The 12,281-nt window shown below is 44.7% G+C and overlaps 1 protein-coding gene across 4 annotated transcripts in view; it reads left to right on the forward strand.

Annotated features, from left to right (window-relative positions):
- The first annotated feature begins 3,050 nt into the window (after positions 1-3,050).
- FAM135A (family with sequence similarity 135 member A) overlaps positions 3,051-12,281 on the forward strand; it is a 56,344-nt gene continuing 47,113 nt past the window's right edge. For 3 of the 4 annotated variants that reach the window (XM_033143223.1, XM_033143226.1, XM_033143225.1), the window contains exon 1: positions 3,659-3,993. The gene's annotated coding sequence lies outside the window, so the exon portion shown is untranslated. Of the gene's footprint in view, positions 3,139-3,658; positions 3,994-12,281 lie in introns of those variants that run through there. The other variant, XM_033143224.1, reaches the window with a different exon arrangement.

Here is a 12,281-nt window from a genome sequence, read left to right on the forward strand (position 1 = left end):
CAGATAACATTTGGTCCGCAAAGACTGGCACAGGCTTATTATCATTATCATTATTATTCCCCACCTTTTCTCCTGAAGGGTAGCTCAAAGCGGCTTGCAGATAAAATAGGAACAGCTATTTACTACTGACCTAATTTTGGTTTGGACCTATAAAATCCTCAACGGCTTGGGATATGATTGCCAGAGGGAGCATCTCTCTCCATACTTGCGACTTCAGATCTGCTGGGGAGTTCCAGTGCAAAATGAAGTCTGAGAGCTGATGACCTGTGGGAGGAATGTCTCAGCCCAGTGCACTGGATGTGGAACACACTTTCTCCAGAGGTTTGGCTGGCAACAACATTGTTTAGCTCTAGTCTCCAGTTGAACAATCACCTCCTTGTTCAGCCCCTTTAAAGGTGAGGTTTAGGCTTGTTTATTAGGAAATTGACAGATTGCTGATGATTTTACTGTCCTTTATGTTTATTGTTTTATGTTTTTGTTGCTGCCCTAGGGTCTTATGTCAAAGAGCAGCATAGAAATTATAGTCTATATACAGTAATTGACCATTTATTTATTTATTTATTTATTTGCTTACCAGTATTTATTTATCCTGGAACATCCAAGAGTGTCTATAGTTACAATATTAAAGGGAGAAATCAAGTGACAGCAACAACTAAACAAACAGCACAGCTATCTTTAAAAACTTTTTAAGTTGGAACCAGGTAAATTCTTGAACCTTCATGAAATATGTGACTGTCTTCAAATAAAATGTCGTCAAATATCCAGCATTTACACTCAGCCCTGGTTGTTTGCAATAGTTGTGCATCATGCCATGCAAGGGAAGAGGAATGTCCAGCACAGGAAACGATACGCCAGAAAGCAAACCAATGCATATGTACTGTAATATATACAGCGGAGGAATGCTTCCAACAGCAAGTGAGTGACTCAGCTGTAATAGTATGGCTTTGATCCAGAGATGTCTTAGGCGGATGATAAAGCATTTCCGCAAGACAGTATCCTGAATTCCTCCCATTTTCCCACCCTGCTGGAGCCCATTGTGCCCCATCCCCTACAGTTCCAGACAGTCCAGTGACCTTCAGGAGCAGCTTTGGGAGGACGTAGTTGTGGAAGGGGTAGGGGTAAAGGAGCCAGGAAAGCCCCACTGCATGAGTGGCGTTCCATTCTTTTATAATCTGGATTCAAACCACTAGCGTAGCTGGGGGGTGGGGTGGGCATACTGGACGGCAACTTACTGTAGGTGCAGCACTTACCACAGTGCCTGCAACGCACTCAAGCCCTGTGTCTTACTGTTTGAAAGTACAAGTGAAATGCAATAATGCATTTCACATCACTTCTAGCTTGTCCCTCCCCCTCTGTATTAGCTACAACACTATACCTAGGCACAATATGCACAGATATTTTAGAAAGGAAGCATTTGTCCCTATTCACATAAAACCCAAAGATCAAACACATTTGGATTGAAAGACAGGGGAAGCTACTGTATTAATATGACAAAACCACAAAATTATCAAAACAATGAGAATCATTCAAAGGCATTCCAAAGTGAATCACTACCATCAAGTCCAGGGGTAGGCAAACTAAGGCCCATGGGCCAGATGTGGCCCAATTACCTTCTCAATCCGGCCCATGGATGGTCCGGGAATCAGCGTGTTTTTACATGAGTAGAATGTGTGCTTTTATTTAAAATGCATCTCTGGGTTATTTGTGGGGCATAGGAACTTGTTCATTCCCCCCCCAAAAAAAAATATAGTCCGGCCCACCACATGGTCTGAGGGATGGTGGACTGGCCCACAGCTGAAAAAGGTTACTGACCCCTGATCAAGTCCGTAACTTTGACCATCTTTTTTTTTCAAAATCAACATAAGACATCCTGTTAAGCTGCTCCCATCCATATTGCTCACCATTATTTTTGTTACGTTACTCCAAAAAATCTATTTTTAGTTGGGAATACCTAGCTTTATTTCACACTGGCCATCACAAATATTTTCAACAAAAGGCCTACATGCCACCATGACTTTTCACACACATTATTTCAGTCTGAGCACAGTCCAACTTGGGTTGCTCTTTTTATTCAACCTATTCTTCACAACTCACTCATGCCACAATTCACTAGGGGGCCTGAGACAAGCCACTAACTCTTAGCTTTCATTTTTCCATCAGTAAATACTGAGGGATAATATCTAGCTACAGGACTTTGCACAGTGGGTTTCAGAATTGCTGGAATAGGATATGTGATATGGTTTGAGTAAAGTACTCTAAAGTGCAATATAGCTACCCATATTCACTATTGTAACTAGTTATATGAATTCTCTTGCATCAGACAGAATGCGTCTGTACAACAAAACCACCCACGAAGGAAAATTCTGTGTTTACAAGCCACCTGTAGGGCTAAGAGTATGTACGCTAGAACTTGTTTCTGACAAGGCAGAGGTTAAGCATTCTCATTTACAAAAATTCTTATGGCGAAACCCTTATCAGCTTCTCAAGTTTTTGCTTGTTTTTTCTGGTGCTACATCTTGATTAGAAGGGAAAGGTAGATTGTTGGTTGTGTGTGGTTTGTTGGGAGAGAACATTCCTAAATCCTTAAAAAAACATCTTACTGGAGAGAACCCTTTCAAGTGTGCCTTGGACTCTTGCTCCCAGATTACGTACTTTCTTGCGGTATCTACCATAATCTGCCTGACCCTTTTGAACATTTAGAGAATATTTTTGAGAATTTACCTTCTCCTTCCTATATCGCGCCTGTGACTCACGCAATGATCTTGCTGCTTTTGCACTGCCCTCTTTTTTTTTTTTTTTTTTTTTTTTTGCTTTCTGGGAATGTTCATGCCTTGTGCAATTAAAAGTATCTGCTGAGAAGGCACTTTGCAGAGAGACTTTTCGAGGGCCGGCTTGCGCTGCAAAAGAAGCCAGTAGGTGGTGTGACCGTGTGACTTGGCCTAACTGCGCTGCGGCTGCTTGCAAGAACTCTTGAAGCCATTGCACAGGTTCACTGGTCCTTCCAAGGAAAATTTGCATGCAGGGAAGACCTCCGATGAGAAAAACCCTGCGGGCCAGGCAGAATTGCAGGTGAAGGGAGGAGGAGGAGGAGAAAGAAGAGGTGATCATCTTTCCGCTTTCTGTTTGGCCGGAGACAAAGTAAGGAAGAACGACAAGGCGACGAGTAGCAGTCGCGGCAATCCCCAAATGTGCCTCGAGGGCAGCTTGCATTTGCTCTTGTTGTTGTTGTTGTTTACTTCACTCTCCCACTTCTTTGCTAGCTTGCTTGTTTGGTCGCCTGCCGGTGGGGTGTGTGTGGAGCACCAGCAGCCCGCCGACCCACACTGTGTGTAGCCCAGCCGGTGCCTCGCACACAGCAGCAGCAGGGGGAGCTCGAGCTGGGAGGGAGCAGCCAGCCAGCAAGCAAGCAAGCAGCGGCAGGAGGAGGATCTTAGAGCCAGATCTCCAGGAAAGCGGGAGCGGCTGTAGAGAATCTCGGAGATCAAGCACCGCCACAGTCAGAGGGGAGCCCTCAAGGAGGATGCCGCAGTCGCCCTTCCTCCCTGCCTAACTCGGGCGCTCCCTGCCAGCCCTCGCCAGCGGTGGCCGCCGCCTCTCATTGCCCGCGCTGCCTTGCTTGCTCGCGAGCAGGAAGCGGCGGCGGCGGCGGGCGGTCGCGGTGTTGGTGGTGGCCGGCGGAATCTCCTTGCTCCTAGCCGCTTTCCCCAGGCGAGAGCAATAGCAGCGGCAGGAGGAAGAAGAGGAGAGCGCGCGCGGTCGGAACGCGGGCCGCCCTGCCGGCCGAGCGGGGCGCCGGCGTCGGATGCCTGCGTTACGCCACTCCGGGGCTTCTGTTGAGGCCTGGGCTCCTCTAGAAGCGGCAGCGGATAGGAGCGTCGAGTCGGGAGGAGGAGGTGGTGGTGGCGGCGGCAGTGAGAGGACCGACAGGTAGTCGCCTCTCCCTGGGGGAGGCCGGTGTCCGGTGCTGCTGCTGCTGCTGCTCCTTTCCCTCAGGTGAGTCGGCGGTGCTTGTGAATTAGGTGTCTGTGTGGAGAGAAAAACTGCGACGGAGCAGGGCGTCGTTAGAGCTGAGGTGGATGTTTCCTGCGCCCATAGAAGGTGAACAGGAAGGGGAGCAGCTGGGAAAGATGTGTGGAGTGTTTAGAAGCCTCATTTTAAAAAATATGTAAAAAGCACTTCCTTTTTACTCCAAGCAGAAGTGAGCGTCTCTGTGTGAAAGAGAGAGTGTGAGTTTTTTCTCTCTCCGGAGTCTTTCCGGCCCAATCCAGTCTTATCCCACTCCAATCGAATCCTCTTTAGTTTGGTTGAAAGCCTCAGCTAAAAGGGAGCCAGTAAACCCTGGCAGTTCGTGTGTTTCGTTTTACCTTTCTCTGTTTCTGTTTGTGCTCTATTTTTAAACGTCGCGAGAAACCTGGAAATTTGTCCTATTTCTCTAACTGGTTCCCTATGCATCCTGCATGAATTCTAGGGTACCAGGGTGTTCTTTGGGTGGGTGGGTGTTTTTATTGGGGGGGGGAGGGTTGCCCTGTTTTAAATAACTTACACATACTTCTCTATAATTCAGCAGGGCAACCATAACAGAGAACCATTTGTGTCGTTTTATATTAAAAAACAAACCTTTGTCTTGTTTTTGTTCTGTGATATCACCAAGGCGTTTTGACCTTGGATGTATATTTCTTTATTAGTTCATTAATCTAAAGGAGTAGGAAAGGCATGGCTGCTTCATTCATTGTACTGTAGCCAAGTACAACTTTACTAAGCTTACCTGTGATTATAACACTTCATGCTGTTCTACCATTTTTTCCTCCCTCCAGGGCCCTCAAGTATGGCTTTATATCAGTGCAAATTCCTAGCATTCCTAATGTAATATGGTGTCCTCAGTTTAACTCTCCAAGCTACCCGATACCTCATAAAAATAAGTCGAGCTTTTTGCTAGTATATAAAGCTTTTTAGGGGCTGTACATAAAGTCTTTGCCAATTCCATAGGGACTACATTAGTTAATGGACTGAAAAAAGTTCACTTGGGTGTACTTAATAATATTAAGTTGGCCCACTTGTTTTAACTAATAAAGCATATTCTAGTTTAGAACATGAAGTACCGGTACATTATGGAACAATCCTATACACAAGAAGCTGGCATAAAGGAAGACTGTAAATTTAAGCCAGTGTAAAGTTACACCAGATCCAAACTCCATTTAGCAGTGGAGCTACTGCTAGCTGAGCCAGCCTAAGACTGGTAGAAGGAAAATAAGCCTTTGAAATAGTGTTTGAGTTACACCACCCTTTCTGCGGGCTTAATTTATACCACATTGCCAGGTCATTTGCCAGGTCATGCACCAAGCTGAACAGGCATAGGATCCAGCCTCAGTCCTCCTACTTTGGACCCATACCTGGAAAACCCCTTATTCTAGGGCTTATGCAGGCTTAAGATGTGCCAAGCTTGCCTTGGCTCAGTCACCTGGTTCCTGGCTGAGCCAGGATAAGGGGGATACTCTGGCATAAATATTGCTGAGCAAAGGATGGGGGTTAAATCATCATAGCCCTTTGAGAACCTCCTACTTCAGCCAGAGATCTGCTAGATCCTAACCCACTCATCTTGGTGGATCTTGCTTTAGGATTTCTACGTACTGTAGGAAGCTGCTTTGTATTGAGTCAGACCTTTGGTCCTTCTAGGCTGCTTCCAGGCTGTCACTAATTTCAGGTGAGATTCAATTTAATACCAGCAAATCCGGGTTGTACCATTAAAATTGATTTGACACACTTGCTCAACAAGCTCACCCCGTCCATTGCAAAGTGATGTGGAAATGCCCTGGAAAGTGTGGAATAACAATTGCTTGAAGAACTGTCATATAATCTCCCTGCAAACAAATCAGAATGAATACTCCATAAACAGATCATCTGGAAGCAACCCTAGTTCAGTATTAGCTGTGCTGCCTGGTAGCAACTCTCCAGGGTTTCAGACAAGAATCTTTCCCAGCCCTACCTGTAGATGCTTGGAATTAAATTTGGGATCTCCTACATGCAATGTATGTGCTCTACTACTGATCTACTACTGCCCCTGTCTTTCTTTTTATACATTACCTGTATTCCTAAAGAGAGTACACATGTGCCAATTGGATAAACAACCGGAGTTGTGTGTTAATCAAAATCCAATTGTGTATTTTGGATTTTTTTTTAATGGCTACCTTTGTTTTTAGTTTTTTCTTAACCATTGATATATCCACCCTAGCACATAAGCTGCACAAAATGAATGCTTGTGCAAAGCATTAATTATTTTGTGTGGCCTATGCCATATATAGCATGTGGATAAGCAAAGGTGGGAGGTGCTCAGAGGCTAAGGCTGTGAGCAGATGACATTTTATTCTAGAACTAGTCCGTAAGAACAGAAATCCAGAATCCACTGTTGAAACATAAATTCATTATAACCAATCAAAATGTTATGAAACTGTCAAATTTTTAAGTTCTCTGCAGCTTTTCCTCAGGCAAGATATTATGCAAATTGGAGTGGGGAAATGAGCAAAGAAAGAAAAAAGTACAAAAAGTAGCCTGGATGTTGGTAGCCATGGGGCCACCTTGTAAACTCAGTTCCCAGATGTTTTTGCGGTCTGAAATAAATCCTATACAGGTGCTACAGATATCAGATTACACACTTAGTATTTTGAAACATTGGTATTCCCATATTTCTGAGACGTTAGTCTGGTTTGTAATTCAGATTGTCCAAAGAGTTAAATGAAACACACAAGTTTCTGGGTAGGCAGAGAGTGGAAAATTTTAATTTAACGAAGGTGGGTATTACTTCTGGTTAGTGTGCTTAAGTATATGAAGTGTCTCATGTCTCTCTTGAAAAATAGAATCTGGTTTAAAATAAAAGTGGAACTCAGTGTAAGCAAACCTAATGCCCATATTTACAGAGATGGTTTGGGAATAAAGCCAAGCTATATTTTTATGTCTGAACTTGCTGTTTGGTGCACCTGATTTGCAAATTGCCACCAGATTAGTATCCAATTAGTATCCAATTTACACATGTGTACTCTCTTTAGGAAAACAGGTAATGTATAAAAAGAAAGAGACAGGGGCAGTAGTAGAGCACATACATTGCATGTAGGAGATCCCCAGTTTAATTCCAAGCATCTACAGGTAGGGCTGAGAAAGATTCTTGTCTGAAACCCTGGAGAGTTGCTATCAGGCAGCACAGCTAATACTGAATTAGGGTTGCTTCCAGATCATGGTTGATTTGCAAACCATAGTTTGAGCTTAGTAAAGTTTGGTATGGTATTCAAATTTATGTGCTATAGTTTAGTGTGTTGTTCTGCTGTTAGAGTCTACTGTTTGGCATAAATCAAACACTTCAGTTTCAAAGGCTCCTTTTCTAGGTAAAAGATAAAACCATGGCCATTCTTTTCTCTCTTTTTACATCTATGGTTAAGTATTATAAATAAAAAAATAAGCTATAATAAATGTTTTAGGAATGTATCTTTCTCCTTTAACAATTGTATGATTCCATATCAATCATGTACTTGTCTGTTTTGATTTTTGAATTTGTTGGTAGTTTTTTAACGATTAAGCTACGGTATATATACTTTGATGATGATTAAAAAAAAGAATTCTTTTGAGTTAGGTGGGACTTAATCTGTACACAACTCCCAACTTGAATATTACATAAAATGATCAGTTATTGCTATCAACAAGTTGCTAATATTCCCCTTTGGCGGGGGTTAGTCAAATTTGATACAGTATAGACCTCAAGAGTAGTATGTACTTAAAGCTTTTTCTGTCCATTTTTAAAAAGTTTTAAAATATAATTTTAAACTTTAGTTGATTTAAGCAATTGGTTTCCAGTTTGTGATTTATGGAATCCTGGGCATTCCATATCACGGATTCTCCTACAAAACAAACCAAACAAAATCAGCAGTGGACAAGCTGCTCTGCAAAACAATGTGCCCTCTTTTTCCAATATTTCCCTTGCAACGTATAGCTTCTGAAGAGAGTTGGATGTGTTCTGAATTGTGTACTCAGTTTGTGAAGGGGAATGGCAAAACACAATAGGCAGAAACTGAATGTGCTCTCTAAAACATAACACAAAATCCTATTCAGTGCTTTGGGGTTATGTGACAAGGGTTCCTTGGCAAAGGAGTTTGGAAAAGGGTTCCCTGAAGTTAGAATATTTGGAAACCGCTCCTTCCATGTTTACAAAAGAGTTGTCCTATCAGAATACTCCATATATCTTCAGGGAAGGCTGATGCAAAAGCTCTTGTTGACTTCTCTAAGGGCTTAACCTTTGGTTAATAATGTGCAGAAGGATTCATACCGGGTATATGGAAATTCAATTTGTATTTAATTTAATAATTTTACGGGTTTTTTCAGAATACATTTATATTACTTGGGAGATTTTTTTTTTTTAAAAAACCCAACAACCCTACTGTATTCTATTTCTAGTTTATAACGGGCTGCAAGGGTAAAGTATGAAGAATGGACTTTTAAACAATTTATTCATAAGAATATAAGAAAAAGCCCTGCTGGAGGAAGGCCATTTACCCCAGCATCCTGCTTCCTACAGTGACTAACCAGACTCCTATGAGAAACCTGTAAGCAATACATGAGTGCAGTACCCCACTGTTTAATGACAGGTGTGCTTCTATTTTAATAGGTCAGTTTAATCAGCTTCACTGTGCTTCTTATTTAACAAGTCAATTGATATGTGCTTGTATAGGTTGGAAACAGAATCAGTTGGTAGTGACACAACTTGTTTTAGTCTAGTTTGAGATTTTTAACCTTCACTTTGTTTTAAAAATAGTTATAAAATTTTAGTGATAATCTTACTGCTTTATCTTTTTTGTAACCCCCTTTTGTGTTTTTTCTACCCTCTCTCCACCCCTCTTGTATCTATATAAATGAGGGTTTTGAGGGTGTATGGCTCCCCACCCCATGTACTATTAGGTCAGAACTGTATGTTACAGGCAACATGGGAAAACCTCAGCTAACTGTAGTCACTTTTTCAGCAGATGTCATTTGATGGGGGATAAAGTTGCTTCCTTGTTTTTATATCCTTATATATTCCTTCTTTAACTTCTTTGCCTGTTTCGTTAAACCACAATAGAATCTTCGAATGGTCATCGTGCAGAGTGACATTATTTTGGGCAAGAGCTTAATTAAGATAGCCAAGAAGGCTGGAGCTATTTGTGCCATTTCAATGAAACTGAGGATAAATCTGCTTAAACAGCTTTCTTTTCAGATGGTTATTGGCATCCGGAGCATTTTGCAGTCCTTCTACCACCTTCTTTTATTAGTCTTAATTTGGTCACATTTCGTGACTAATACTATAGAAAATACCGATTTCCCAATTCAGGGTTGATTTTTCAGCACATATACCTTTATAATCTTAAACAGACATTATGCTGCAGTCTGAAGAAAGAATGGGCAATATAGTCTGCCTATTTCCCAGAGCCAAGTATTGGTACTGAATTTGGAGCCAACATAATCCACTTGGATCAGAAATGCCATCTAAATGCCATTTCAAGATTTTTAAATTACCGTACATTTTATTTTCTGCTGAGCTGTATGCTTTCCATGGGACACAGGAAAGGGGGTGGAATTATACCTTAGAATAATATACTGTTTGTAACAAAGCATTTGTCAGAGGTCTTGTATCTATAGCTATAGCTGGAGCTAATAATCCTGTGCCTTCAGGCCAGTTCAGGTCCCAAATCTACAGTTAAATAATAGTTCAGTTTGCCAAATTAAGCTGTATTTCCTATATGAGGCCACTGGGAAACACCAGTAAAAACTGCTTGCCACTTTGCAGTAAGTGAAGGTGAGGAGGTAGAACTATATCTGGTTTGTTCAGTGCAGTGTAAAACTGCACCGTAATACAGTGTAAGTGTACAGTGGTACCCCGCAAGACGAATGCCTCGCACAACGAAAAACTCGCAAAACGAAAGGGTTTTGCGAGTTTTTAGTTGACTCGCGAGACGAATTCGTCTATGGCTCTTTTTCGCAAGACGAATTCGTCTGGCGAGGTACCACTGTAAGCACCGGATCCTCGCCCAGCCGTGTTTTAAAGCTGCAGGGAGTGCTGCTGTTCGCTCCTTGCAGCTTTAAAACGCTGCGCGACGCGGATCCGGTGCGCGGGGGGCGGCGTCGGATCGCGCACGGCCATCCAAAATGGCGGCGCGATCCCCCCCGCCCCCTGGAGCCTTGCCCCGCCGTGTTTTAAAGCTGCAGGGAGTGCTGTTGTTCGCTCCTTGCAGCTTTAAAACGCGGCGCGGCGCGGATCCGGTGCGCGGGGGGCGGCGTCGGATCGCGCACGGCCATCCAAAATGGCGGCGCGATCCCCCCGCCCCCCGGGGCCTTGCCCCGCCGTGTTTTAAAGCTGCAGGGAGTGCTGTTGTTCGCTCCTTGCAGCTTTAAAACGCGGCGCAGCGCGGATCCGGTGCGCGGGGGGCGGCGTCGGATCGCGCACGGCCATCCAAAATGGCGGCGCGATCCCCCCCGCCCCCCGGGGCCTTGCCCCGCCGTGTTTTAAAGCTGCAGGGAGTGCTGTTGTTCGCTCCTTGCAGCTTTAAAACGCGGCGCAGCGCGGATCCGGTGCGCGGGGGGCGGCGTCGGATCGCGCACGGCCATCCAAAATGGCGGCGCGATCCCACTCCGCCCCCCCGCGCACCGGAGCCTCGTCGCGCCGTGTTTTAAAGCTGCAGGGAGCCAACAGCAGCACTCCTGTTCGCTCCCTGCAGCTTTAAAACGCGGTGCCGCGCCATTACAGGGAGCTGTAAAGGCTTACCTTTTTCTCCGGTCGGGAGGGGTGTTGTGCATCGCGTCCATCTTGGATCGACTGTGCATGTCTGCGATCTCCAGACATGCACAGTCGATCCAAGATGGACCCGATCCATCTTGGATCGACTGTGCATGTCTGCGATCTCCAGACATGCACAGTCGATCCAAGATGGACGCGATGCACAACACCCCTCCCGACCGGAGAAAAAGGTAAGCCTTTACAGCTCCCTGTAATGGCGCGGCACCGCGTTTTAAAGCTGCAGGGAGCGAACAGGAGTGCTGCTGTTGGCTCCCTGCAGCTTTAAAACACGGCGCGACGAGGCTCCGGTGCGCGGGGGGGCAGAGTGGGATCGCGCCGCCATTTTGGATGGCCGTGCGCGATCCGACGCCGCCCCCCGCGCACTGGAGCCTCATCGTGCCGCGTTTTAAAGCTGCAGGGAGCCAACAGCAATGCTTCTGTTCGCTCCCTGTAGCTTTAAAACACGGCGCGGCGAGGCTCCGGTGCGCGGGGGGGCGGAGTGGGATCGCGCCGCCATTTTGGATGGCCGTGCGCGATCCGACGCCGCCTCTCCCCACCGGAGCCTCATCGCGCCACGTTTTAAAGCTGCAAGGAGCGAACAGCAGTGCTGCTGTTCGCTCCCTGTAGCTTTAAAACACGGCGCGGCGAGGCTCCGGTGACGGTCGGAAGGGGCCCCCGGACTTTTTTTCCCATAGGAACGCATTAATTAAATTTTAATGCGTTCCTATGGGAAACGGTGCCTCGCAAGACGAAATTTCCGCAAGACGAAAAGTCTTGCGGAACGAATTAATTTCGTCTTGCGGGGTACCACTGTAATACAGTTAATGGAAACCGTGAATTTCAAACCAACTTTAAGCCATACTTTGACATCTTGGTTTGTGGCTAATCCACTTTGACATTTTGGTTTGTGTCTAATCTATAACACATGGTATAGGTATTTGGATAGAAAGCTAACTACAGCTAATGAATTCATTTAGCTTAAACATGGCATATTATGCATTACAGTATTTGCTGACAAGTAACATATTTGCAACTTTGATGCACACCTTACAAGTGTGTGTGGGGGGGTGTATCCTGTGAAAAATTAATGGGGAATAGGACACCTCCACCCCTTATCCTTTCAGCAGTAAAAACAACAACCTTTAATCACCTATATTGGGTGTGCTAGATGGATGTAAACATTGCAGAACCTGAACATTTGTTGTGTATATAATTGCAGTGAATTAACTGGTTGCTTTTTCAAACCATTCCAAAGACATATCAGCTGCTTTCCATATACAGTAGACCCTTTATTTTTATGCTTCCTTTAACTTAGTGAACTTTGTGACCTCAGTGGAACTTCATATTAAACCGTAGCTTAAAGCAAACTACAGTAGACGCTTGTGTTGCGAACGTGATCCGTGCGGGAGGTGCGTTCGCAACCCGCGCTGCTGCATCTGCGCATGCGTGTGATGCAATTTGGCGCTTCTGTGCATGTGCAAGCGCTGAAACC

Source organism: Lacerta agilis, chromosome 3 (assembly GCF_009819535.1).
Source record: "Lacerta agilis isolate rLacAgi1 chromosome 3, rLacAgi1.pri, whole genome shotgun sequence".
In the NCBI taxonomy this organism is placed as follows: domain Eukaryota; kingdom Metazoa; phylum Chordata; class Lepidosauria; order Squamata; family Lacertidae; genus Lacerta; species Lacerta agilis.